Consider the following 13,086-nt stretch of genomic DNA (forward strand, 5'->3'; position numbering starts at 1 on the left):
TCTAAAATCAAATCTCAAAGCTTTTTAATTCAATAATAAAAGGTTATTAGTTTAGTTTGTACCTTTTGATATGGTTCAGCTATGTCCCCACCCAAATCTCATCTTGAATTGTAGCTCCCATAATCCCCACGTGTCATGGGAGGGACAGGGTGGGTGATAATTGAATCATGGGGTTGGGTATTTAACATGCTGTTCTCGTGATAGTAAGTCACACAAGATCTGATGGTATTATAAAGGGCAGTTTCCCTGCACACGCTCTCTTGTCTGCCATCATGTAAGATGTGCCTTTGCTCCTCCTTCACCTTTCACCATGACTGTGAGCCTCCCCAGCCATGTGGAACTGTAAGTCTGTTAAACCTCTTTTTCTTTATAAATTACCCACTCTCGGGTATTTCTTCATAACAACATGAAAATAGACTAATACACCTTTATTATTTGAAATTTGGGCTAACTTTTAAGTATATAGGGCCAGACATAGACAATAAATTACCCCAAATAAATATTTAGTTATAAAACTTAAGATTCTAATTGAATTATTATCCTACAGTGGGATTATAGAGGTCATGTCAGATATTATCCTTATATCTCTTGTACTATAAAAGGATATTTGAAATATTTTAAAATATTTTCATGAGATAATCCAATATCATTTAAATTAATTTATTTTCCAATAAAATTTGTGGTTTGCTATGTAAATATGCTATCTTCCCTTTCACATTTGTGTTTTTACACATTTCACTTTTTTGGCTGAAATGTAATTTTTCCTTTTAAATTTGCCTAACTATTCTTCATAGTTCAGCTTATGCATCACTTCTTTTTGGAAATCATTCCTAATTATCTATTCTGACTTGAAACAATATTATCAGAGCACCCTTACTCATTGTATGTATAACTCTTTGTTTAAATTCTCCATTAACAAATCTGGACTTCCTACTCATGTGTAAAGTCCTTGAATACAATACCTTACTTTTTATTCTGGTTTATTATAGTGTGCAGTAGTACCATTTTACTGGTAGTTGAATGAGGGAATAACTTAACAAGTAAACATTCTTAGACAAATGTTCCTCATATTTAACTTGGCTACTTCTACTAGCCTAAATTTCTTTAGTGTAATATTTATACTTCATGTCATTATTAAAAATTAAGGTAATTGTAAAAATGTGTGAAATGGAGATGGATATATCTGATTAAAAATAGGCACTAAAGAAGATAGCAAAACAATTAAAGAGATTTAAAATTCAGCTAAGGATGAGGTAGCTATAAAATTTGCAGATATTTGTTATTATCTGACTGAAAATTTAATTCCAGACTTTTAAACCACAGAGGAAAACCTAGGTTAGTTATATAATCTACGATGTCCTTGGGCTAAAAACTGACCAATTACTCAGGAAGATAAAATTAATACTGTGACTCAGATCAAACTGCTATATCTCTCAAGGTTTCTTATAAAAAGAAAACTGTTAGTATTCGAAAACAGTTTCTAGTTTAAAGGGACAGTTTTCTAAAAGGTATGCTGTAGGCCATCAGCATCTTATGAAAGCAAAATAAAGAAAAAGAAATCATTTCTATTCAGTCCACAAATTCTTAACATCATTGCCGAATATAGTATCTTATATTCCTTAATAGAAAATTATCAAGACAGATAAGCCATAGTTATTGATTCTACAAGAGACATCTATAGATTTCAGAGAAATCATGTTGAAGATTACTCATACATTTTGTGGTATAAAATTTTGCTTCCGGTAATGAGTAACAGGTTAGGTAAAAGCTTGATTAGTGAATAAGAAACAAGGCACAAAATCTCTATAACTGAATAAACAATTTTATTTGTAAGAGAATGTTTGCAACAGTGTATAAAATTAGTGTTTATATCTACTGTATATAATATTGAAGGCAGGTATTCTTTCTTTTACTTTTTCTTTTTTTCTTTTTTTTTTTTTTTTTGAGATGGAGTCTCCCTCTGTTGCCTAGGCTGGTGTGCAGAGTGCAGTGGTGCAATCTTGGCTCAATGCAAGTTCTGCCTCCTGTGTTCACGCCATTCTCCTGCCTCAGCCTCCCGGGTAGCTGGGACTACAGGTGTATGCCACCACACTGAATATCTGGCCTGGCCAGATATTCTTTCTTATTCTTCTTTTCCCCAACACCTGATGGAATTTCTAGCATTAAACATTCTTCAATAAATGTTTATTTGAACAAGTACATAACGCATTGAAAAGACACCAGGGAATACCTAACTTAAAAATTCAAAAGGCCACAGAAGACCAAGTATATAATGAGGGTTTTCCTAATTTTTACAATTTATAAATCAGAGTATATAAGATTACATTCTGTTAAGAAAGGTCCCCTTCCTTCCTTCCTTCCTTCCTTCCTTCCTTCCTTCCTTCCTTCCTTCCTTCCTTCCCTCCTCCCCTCTTTTTTCCTTTCTTTCCTCCACTCCTTTCCCCTCTCCTCACCTCCCCGCTCCTCCCCTGTCCTCTCCTCTTCCCTGCTTTCCTTCCCTTTTTCCTTTTCCCTTTCCTTTTACATTTTTTTCTTTTTCCTTCTTTCCTGTCCTTTTTCCTTTTCTTTCCCTCTTTTTTTTTTTTTTTTTTTTTATTTCTCTTTTGCTGGTATGTCTACAATATTTCTAACAGAAACTGGTAAAAGGAAAGAAAAAAAAAAGAACAATAGTTCCAAAATACTATTTGAAATAGTAAACCCATGTGTCTATATCTTTATCAAATCTGCATTAGCAGTAAGAAAGGTAACATTATTATGATTTTGTGTTCAGTCAATATTTATGCTGGAAGTGAAGATGGTAAAGCTATCTGCTCCAAAAACTTGTTTTATTTCCTGCACAATTATTTTATTTTATTTTATTTTATTTTTTTAAAATGGAGTCTTGCTGTCACCCAGGCTTGAGTGCAATGGTGCAATCTTGGCTCACTGCAATCTTCACCTCCCAGGTTCAAGCGATTCTCCTGCCTCAGCCTCCCGAGTATTACCAGCGCCCACCACTGCACCCAACTAAGTTTTGTATTTTCAGTAGAGACAGGGTTTCACCATGTTGTCCAGCCTGGTCTCGAACTCCTGATCTCAGTTGATCTACCCGCCTCGGCCTTCCAAACTGCTGGGATGACAGGCATGAGCCACTGCGCACAGCCATTTTTTTCTATTTTATCAATCTGATATCCATAAGTATAGAAAACTGTGTGTCAGTGTGTATATTTGTGTATGTGATTTGAGTATGTGGATACAAGCATGCATTACTGACATACTTAACTTTGTATTTGCATCTCCAAGTTACCTCCTTTTTGTTGTTTTCACTGTGCCGTTTTTAAAAAATGTTTGATATCTTGTACTGAGTGGATAGATTTAAATTTTGTTTCCTTGTGAAAACTTATAAAATTTTGAAGAGAGAATCCTTTTAAAGAAACATATTGTCTTGATTTAGTAACAAATGTGATTTCTTAAGTAAAAGAGACAGTGAAGAGGGCGCACACATATGATGTTTTTAGAGAAATACTGTCTGCACTAAAACAAGTATTCCTTTCAAGACAATGAAAATTGACAGCCTAAAATTTGATTTTTCTAGTCTAGTGAGTTATATTACAAATATATACAAGGATTGTATTATGCTGATTTTTTTCAGTCCATTCATTACTTGTTGTTATATATATGGTTTCTAAAAGCCAAGGAAAAGACTGATAATAAATTTAACTCTGAATTTTCTTTCTTCATATATGTGTACACACACACACACACACACACACACACATATATGCACACACACTCCTATATATTACATATATGTTCAAGAAATATTTCTTTAAGTACTTCATATTGTTTTGAAAATCCTATTTCATATTTTAACATCACATTTCCCCCATGTGGTTTATGAAACCTCATTGATTCTGTTTCCCTGCCACATGAGCATTTCTGGATACAAAGAGGCTTGTATCTCCACTCCACCTTTGTCGCACCCCCTGATCTAACTGGAGCATCCCCAGATTATTTTAGTAAGTTTTTTCCAGTGTAATATGATGGACCAGAAGTGGAATCAGACTTCTTTTAAGCAATGAGGATGAGGGCAATTTTGTGATACATTAGGACTGCCCAAATCTTTGCAGGGAGAGACAGTCCGTGTTTGCTTTTCGGCAGAGATCATATACTGACTGTGTCTCCCATAAGGTCAAGAACACTGTGAATGTACAACAGTTTATCTTCTACCTTTCCTAAAAGGGAAAGGAGGTCTTTGAATCCTAACACTAGAATATGCTTCTTCAGAGACTCCTTTTTTTTATTTTTTCAAATATCAAATTCACAAGAAGGGATTTTTGAGGTTCATATTCTTGCTAAGAATGGCAGAACCAACAACACATGAAAATGTCTTTTTGTTTCTTCATACATGAGAAATAGCTTGACTAGGAAGTAAGTTGAAAACCTTTGCCTGTCGGAAGTTTGAAGTATGCTTTCATTATTTTCTAGCATCTAGGATTGATACTCAAACGCCTGATACCAGTCTGATTCTCACTCCTTTTAGTTGACAGGAATTTCATTGCTGTTTCATTGCTGTTCATTCATGCTTGTTGTTCTCATTAGCTTAGGTTTTGTTTTCTTTTCCCTCACTGTGGGAGATATTGTAATCATCTTTTTACCATGATATTCTGAAATAGGATACAAAATTTGAAACGCATAAAATCCGTTTTTTTGTCACTCATTTTTCTGATTGCTTTCTAGGAGAATCATTTTAGAAGCTCTGTATTGTACTTGAGATTAATTTTATCAATTTTTTTATTTTTCTTTCCCACTTTCACTTTACTTGTCTACTATAATGGCTATAAATGGGATATTAACTTTCCAATTACTGCTTTTTATCTCCTCTGTTTTCCCATAATTTGAATATATAGTCATTTTATTGATTTTTAAAGAGATGACATCAATTTTATATTTTTCTAAAACTTTTATTCAATACTCAATTGCAGCAAACATTTTAAATTTGAAGAGACATTTCTTACAATTTTATTTTCTTTCTTTTTATAACTTCTTGTTTTCAAGGGTGAATATCTTATGGCATCTATTTGGAGATGCCAAATAAATTTGTGTTATTTTTCCGTTTTAAGCTCTCTCTTGGAAGATGAATTATGTCTGATTTTTAAGAAAATATTACATGTATGTATATCTTAACTCATAGCATAGGAATCTTGATAGATGGTATACCAATAATATTAAGCAATAAATAGTTGGAACTCCAAGTACATAGAAGTGATGGATAAAATGAAGATTTTAGAAAGATTGGGTTGGAGACAAGCCTATAACATAGGTAATCTTTAAATTGCAGAATACAGGGGTCTTTTTTCTGAGTTATTAGTTATAAACTCTATTATTCTAATGATATTACAATGGCTGTTACAAAAATGACAGTCATAGTTCTAGCACTGTTTTCCTCTTTATCCCTCTCAGGAGAATTCAGAAGAGAAAGATGAATACTGGACTCCACAGGGTATCTATCTATCTATCCATCTATCTATCTATCTGTCTACTTACATATCCATCTGTCTATATCTATGACTATATTAAAATCTGTATCTATCCTCTAAATTTAAAATCTTTGATTAAGTCATTCCATGAATTTATCCCACAGGAATCTTTGGCATTGATCTTCTAGGCTATCAGTTTCACTGAGACACTGAATTTCAGAATTTTTTTAAAATTAATTTTTTTAACTTTTTTTTTAAACCTGTCTCTTATTTTGTATGGGTAAGTTGACAGAATAAGTCTTAATTAATACATTAAAAATAGAAAAAAGTCAAATTATTATTGCAGTATTATTATTTACCTTTTTTTGGCAGCAACATGTTATGTTAGAAAAAATATGACTATTGAGTCAAGGAATCTGAGATTAAATCCAAAGTTTTCCTTGTAAAGTGATGTGAAATAGAAAAAGTTAGTTGGCTACTTTTTTCATGACTTTTTGTATAATTAAAATGACAACAACAGTATTTGTATTATAGGGTAGTTGTGAGAATTTAATCAGTTAACAAATAAATAGTAGAATGAACAAATGACCATTTTTTTTCCTCTCCTGTCCCAATATCTGATCATTCTTATTTTGCAAACATATATACACATCAGTGCTCCTGGAAAGCAAGGCTTGTATTTCACTATTGATGACAATAAGTTGAGCTACTTCTCTTAGCTCACCTTGAAAACATAAGGCCAATAGTGTGCTTCCAACAAGAGAATTGACATCTGGAGTGACCAAAGCAAAGAAGGAAAAAGATTTTGTTTTGAATTTGTTTTTGCGTTGTCAAAGGTTGAAGTAACATTAAGTTTGGAGGAGAATGTAACTTAGAGCTACCTAATACATCTACAGTAGGTAGAGGCAGAGAAGCCAGCTGAAGCATCCAGTGTTCCTCCCTAGAAACATCTTTGTCCTCACCAGGCATTCACCGAGATGGAATTGTGGTCTCTATTTAATTATCAAGCTTCTTTTAGTTTTAGCCAGTTCTGACGTATTTGGTCAATTTTATAAGCTAACAATTATATTTGCAAAAGATTCCTCTTATTTATGGATCACTTAGTTTATCCTTGTTGTACCCATATAAAAGCAACTTCTTATACTGGCATTGGCAGGAATTGCAGGGATAATAACCTCCAAATATCTACTAATAATAAGAACACTGGCAAAAAATATTAAAATCAAACTCTGGTAATTAAAAAAAAAGGCTGGGAACAATATAGGAACCATTTATTCAAGAAAAACAGCGAAATCTAGATAACAGTGAAGTTTAAATATGCTTATTTTTACCTCCTTCTCTGTAATGTTGTGGTTACCACCAATCCTCTACAAAATATTCTACAAAACTGAAGATGAGGAAACATTTCCCAACTCGTCCATGATGCCAGTATTACCTTGATACCTAAACCAGACAGTGACGTGATAACTCCAGACCAATATCTCTTCTGAATATAGATGTGAAATCTTCCACAAAATACAAACAAATAAAATACAGCAAAATATAAAAAGAGTTCTACATTGTGACTAAGTGTAATGTTTTTTTTAAAAAGACAAGGTGTATTAACATCTGAAAATTGTTAATTTAATATACTCTACTAATTGAAAAAAGACAAAAATCACATGCATATTTCAATAGATACAGGAAAATCCAATATCCTTTTCATGATAAAACATTCATTGAACTAGGGGCCAGGCATGGTGGCTCACACCTGTAATCCCAACACTTTGGGGGGCCGAGGCAGGTGGATCACCTGAGGTCAGGAGTTCAAGACCAGCCTGGTCAACATAGGGAAACCCCATTTCTAAAAGCAAAAACAACAACAACAAATAAAACATTCATTGAACTAGGAATATAAGGGACCTTTCTTAGCCTGATAAAAACATCTATCTAAAAAAAGGAGAAACATATTTAATAGTGAAAGTCACTTGTATAGTGAGTGCAGGAGGGTCGAGCCAGTGCCATGGGGGGAAACACACACACACACACACACACACACACACACACACACACACACGTAAAAAAGAAAAAAATAATAATAAATACAAAGAAATATATTAATCTATTAAACATGTTCGGCCAGATTACAGGATACAAGTTAAATCTACAAACTGTATTTCTATACATTAGCAATAAAAAATCTGAAAATGATATGAAGAAAACAATAATATTGATAATAATATCAGAAATAAATTACTTAGGAATAAATTTAGCAAAATAGGTATAAGACTAGGGACCTAACTCAACAGAATGACATCTCATATACAGGATTGGAAGATTTATTTTCTTTTTTACATGGCAATACTCAGAAATTGATCTGGAGATTCAAAGCAAGCAATATTTAAATCCCAGGAAACTTTTTGTAGAAACTGATAAACCGATCTTTTTTAAAAAAAAATGTGGAAATGCAAGTGACCCAGAATATACAAAACTTCTTAAATTAAAAACCAAAGACAGCTTGATCACATGACATTATTTTAAAAACTACTACAAATCTACAGTAAACAAGAAAACGTGGTAATGGCATAAAGATATACAAATAGTCTAATGTGATAGAATTGAAAAATACAAAAATAAACCCTCACAGTATGGCCAATTGATTTTTACAAGGGTGCCAAGAATTCAGTGGGAAAGAAATGTCTTTTCAACAAAAGAAACTAGGACAACATGCAAAAGAATGAAGTAGAACTGCTATCTCATGACAAATACAAAATTAACTCAAAGCTTGGATCATATTTCTTAATTTAAGACCTTAAATGTTTGAAATCTAAAACTTTAAAAAGACAACTAGGCATAAATCTTCATGAACATAGATTAGAAAATAGTTTCTTAGATATACCAATAAAGCCACAAGCAAAATAAATAAATAAATAAATAGAATTTCATGAAGTTAATAACGTTTGTGCTACGAAAGGCACTATTAAGAAAATTGGAGAGCATCAGGAAAAATAGCGAATGCATGCTGGGCTTAATACCTAGGTAATGGATTGATAGGTACAGCAAATCACCATGGCACATTTGCCTGTGTAACAAACCTGTGCATCCTACGCATGAACTCCAGAACTTAAAACTAAAAAATAAAATAAAATTCATAGAATGGGAGAAAATATTTACAAATCTTACATCTTACCAGAGTATCAAAATGTAAAAGGAACACTTATAACTCAACAATAAAAAGAAAAATAACCCCGAGACATGAATGGGAAAATATTTCAACAGAGCTTCCTCCAAAGATGGTATACAAAAAAGATTCTCAAATATAATTAGAAATGAGAAACTAGAGAAATGCTTATAAACCCACAATGAGATACTACTTCAAATATATTGGGATTATTTTAATAAAAATCACAATTGTAGGCAAAAATGTGAAGAAACTGGTACCCTTATACATTGCTGGTGTGAATAGAAAACAGTGCATTCACTTTGGAAAACAGTTTTTCAGTTTCTCCAAAAGTGAAACCAAGAGTTAACCACAGGACTTAATAATCCCATACCCAGACGTATACCAAAAAGAACTAAAAACATGTGTTCAAACAAAAAGGCATATGTAGTAGTTTAAGTCATAATAGCCAAACTGTAGAAACAATCCAAATGTCCTTCTATTGATGATGTATTAACAAATGTGGTAAAGCTTAATAATGGAATATTGTTCATCCATAAAAGGAATGAAATATCGATATATACTACCTGGAATGGACTTTAAAATATTGAGCTACATGAAAGAAGCCAGACACAAAAGGCCAGAAATTGTATAATTATTTTTACATGAAATATTCAGAATGAGCAAATCCACAGAGACAAAAAGCAGATTAATTGCTGCTGAGAAAGACTGGGTTATTAAGAGTGATGATATGCTGTGTACAGGATTTCTTTTTAGGATGACAAGAATGTTTTGGAATTTGCTAGTGGTTATGTCTGCTCATCTCAATATATTCAAACACACTGATTTCTATACTTTAAAAATTAATTAACTTTATGATATGTGAATTATATCTGAATTGAAACCAAACTAAAAGCAGAAACAACCCCTACCATATATTTAACGTATAAGATGCTGCATAGCATATAAAAGTCCATAATAAACAATCACTGTTACGCTTTACCAATTTCTCCTCAAAATATTTAACTGAAATAGTGCATTGTAGTAATGTCTTATTCAATTTTATACGATATAAAATATGAAAAAAATAATATATAGATGTATATGCTTAAAGACTTAAGTGATAAACTAAAAATTTGTAGCATACTGAGAAAACAGTGGTCTTAATTTGTTTAATTCCCTAGACAGTTCTTTTCTCCCTTGATGTCACAGAATTTAAATGAATATAATTTTATATGTCACTTTATCCAGCAGAATGATCACTTATTAATAGCTATGAAACATTTTAAAACCACATAGTTTTAGCAACTACAGAACTCATGTGCCTTTCTCATAAAACCATGTAAAATTTTTTTTTACATAAATCAAAGGGAGAAAAGCTAGATAAGTGAAAACACATTTTGAGTTTTCATTTTTTTTTCAATTTTAAAATTTCACTTTAGCTTCTTTTCACTTGAATGTATAATATGTTATTATATATTCAATTTTGTAAAACCACTGCATATCACACATAGATACAAATTAATTGTGTGGCAAATAAAATGACACATTTAATTTCTGTACAAGTAGAAAACTAGCACAAACTTGGTTTCACACTCAAATCCAATCCTGCCGATTATACTGAAGAGAGAGTAATCGTGTATATTTGAGAGCCTAACATCATTTGTGACATTCTGAGTAAGACAAAAATTTAGAGAATATCTTGAGAGATATGCCTTGAGAGAATATCTGGGAGGAAAACTTGACAGGTTCTTTTTTTACTACCCCATATTGGATTGTTAACATCACAATGCCATCAGAGCCCAGCTTGAAGGAGGAATTTTGAACAGCAGAAGCAAACAGACTTACTGGTCATGAATACTACCTTCTCATTTAAGCTAAGAGCTCTAAGGTTAAGGCATCCACAGATAAGAAAGAAAATCTCAAGAGGACTTACGTGCAAATGGAAGTAAATAGATGCAACCCCTGAGGCCTACATACTAGAGATAACAACAAATAGGTTGAGCAAGTCGGCTTACAGGGTTAGGGCTTCATGCCCAGCTGTAATTCCCCCGTCTACTCCTGAATGTTTTAGTGAGATACGAAAACATATCATATTCCTTAACCCTTCACACAATTACCCCAAGTATCTGATAGTGGCCACATGAGTACTCACATAAAAGAATTATGTATTTCAGGGACTGCAACTGCCATTAATCGGCATTAGAAGAGAAAGAAACAGAGGGTTAAGAAATGGTGGGAGAGAGGAACAGAAAGAAGAGCAGGAAAGAAACAGTAGGAAAAAAAAAAAAAAAAAGAGGAGTAAAAGGATAAACAACAGAGAAAGAGGAGAGAGAGATTAAAAAAGGAGTTGGGCCGGGCGCGGTGGCTCAAGCCTGTAATCCCAGCACTTTGGGAGGATAAGACGGGCGGATCACGAGGTCAGCAGATCAAGACCATCCTGGCTAACATGGTGAAACCCCGTCTCTACTAAAAAAATACAAAAAAAAAAAAAAAAAAAATAGCCGGGCGTGGTGGCGGGTGCCTGTAGTCCCAGCTACTCGGGAGGCTGAGGCAGGAGAATGGCGTGAACTCGGGAGGCGGAGCTTGCAGTGAGCTGAGATCCGGCCACTGCACTCCAGCGCCGGCGACAGAGCGAGACTCCACCTCAAAGAATAAAAAAAATAAATAAAATAAAATAATGAAAAAAAGAGCTGAGGGAAGGAGAGAAGAGGAAGATGAATCTGCAATAAAGAGTTAAGGAAGCAGGAAGGAATTTGAAATAGGAACAGTACATAGCCTAACAGAGATAAGGGAGAATATGAAAACCACTAATAAGAAGAAAGCAATTATAATGAAATAGGAACAGTACGTAGCCTAACAGAGATAAGGGAGAATATGAAAATCACTAAGAAGAAGAAAGGAATTATAATGAATTACCAAGTAGGGATAGCAAGAATGTAAAAAACAAATTTAATTGACATTAAGATATCAAAGTTATCTATCAGGAAAGGATAAAGACAAAAATATAAAATAAAACTTAATAATATGATAGATTAAGGAATATTAACATCTATGCAATGGAAGTCTCTGGAAGATGGAAGAAGGTAAATCAAAGGCTCAAACTTTACATTGGAAGATCAGCAATCTTAGACCAAGGATGTTTATTGTATTTGAGTACGATACACAATGCCGAACTTCTTATGGTTCAACTGATCATAAAAGAATATGACATTATAAAGGAAGCACTCTGTCTCATCAGAGAACACAGATATCTTGTGCCTCCAGCAATCTGGCTTCAACTGACTGAACCTTTTATTGGCATGTAAATCAAAGGTAGTTTTCTACAAGGGCATTGTCAGCCATCTCTCCTTCTCTCTTTCTTTCCTTTTCTCTCTCTTCCCCCATCAATCTGTGTATATTTAATTTCTTTAAACTTTACTTTGGATTGATGGTGGAGTATACATGAATGCAAAATACAGTGCTGGGAACATGAACATTGAAAAAGTATTAATTTTGCTTACCTGTGAATGTCTAAATCTGTGGATTTGCAATTAAACTCTGTTATTTGTCTAATATGTATATTCTAAATACAGGAAAAGAATCAGTCAAATTGCTGGCATATTTTAGATCTTCACAAAAAAGCAATTTGTACTTCTCCTTACAATCCTCATAAGACAAAGTGTAAATTCAAGAACTGTTAGCCTTTATTAAACTGCTCTTTATAATATGTATATAGGACTTTATAATTTACAAAATGATTTCATAGTCATTTCAATTATTATATTTTTGTCTGCTTAAATACTTGAATTGGTGGCAAATCAAGAAACCAAGGCTGAGTTTATTGCTGGCCCAGCATCATGCAAATAGAAAGTGATAAATTCAAGATGCACATAGCGATCTGAATCCAGATATAGTTATCTCTAGTTCCTGGTTACCCCATAGCAGGGAACAGATAAATCCTATCATAATGACTTATGGTGCCAGAGAATGCGCTGCTCTTTCTCTAAATCTTTATTGCCGTTTTCCCCACAGATTTTTCAAGGTGAAATCAATTAGGTGAAAAGACACAGATTTGCTTATTCAATAATGTGAGACAAAGCTACCTTAAGTTTCACTCAACCCACGTTAACTATTTTTCCCTCTGGGTTGCACTACTTTGGCCTTTCCATCTTACTTCATTTTTCTGTATTCATCTTTACATATCGTATGATCTTTGAGGACAGCTTGAGGTCTGCTTTGAGGATGGCTCCGGGTCTACTCTTTTTGAGAACTTTAACATCTATCTCAACAGTTTAAATTAAGATTAGCAAACACAGGAAGATGTCAAGAAATTTAAATAAAAAATATGCTTCAAATAAGCCCGTAATTTACTTAAAGATAATGATAATTGATGACATTGTCATAGTTTGGATGTTTGTCTCCCCAAAACTCATGTTGAAATTTGATCTCCAGTGTTGGAGGTGGTGCCTACTGCGAGATGTTTGGATCACGGGAGCAGACCCCTCA

The 13,086-nt window shown here is 33.3% G+C and overlaps 1 protein-coding gene across 2 annotated transcripts in view; it reads right to left on the minus strand.

The window, feature by feature from the left end:
- The window catches only part of KLHL1 (kelch like family member 1), a 446,132-nt gene that overhangs the window by 79,540 nt on the left and 353,506 nt on the right, over positions 1–13,086 (minus strand). The window lies entirely within an intron of this gene.

Source organism: Rhinopithecus roxellana, chromosome 18 (assembly GCF_007565055.1).
Source record: "Rhinopithecus roxellana isolate Shanxi Qingling chromosome 18, ASM756505v1, whole genome shotgun sequence".
Lineage (NCBI taxonomy): Eukaryota > Metazoa > Chordata > Mammalia > Primates > Cercopithecidae > Rhinopithecus > Rhinopithecus roxellana.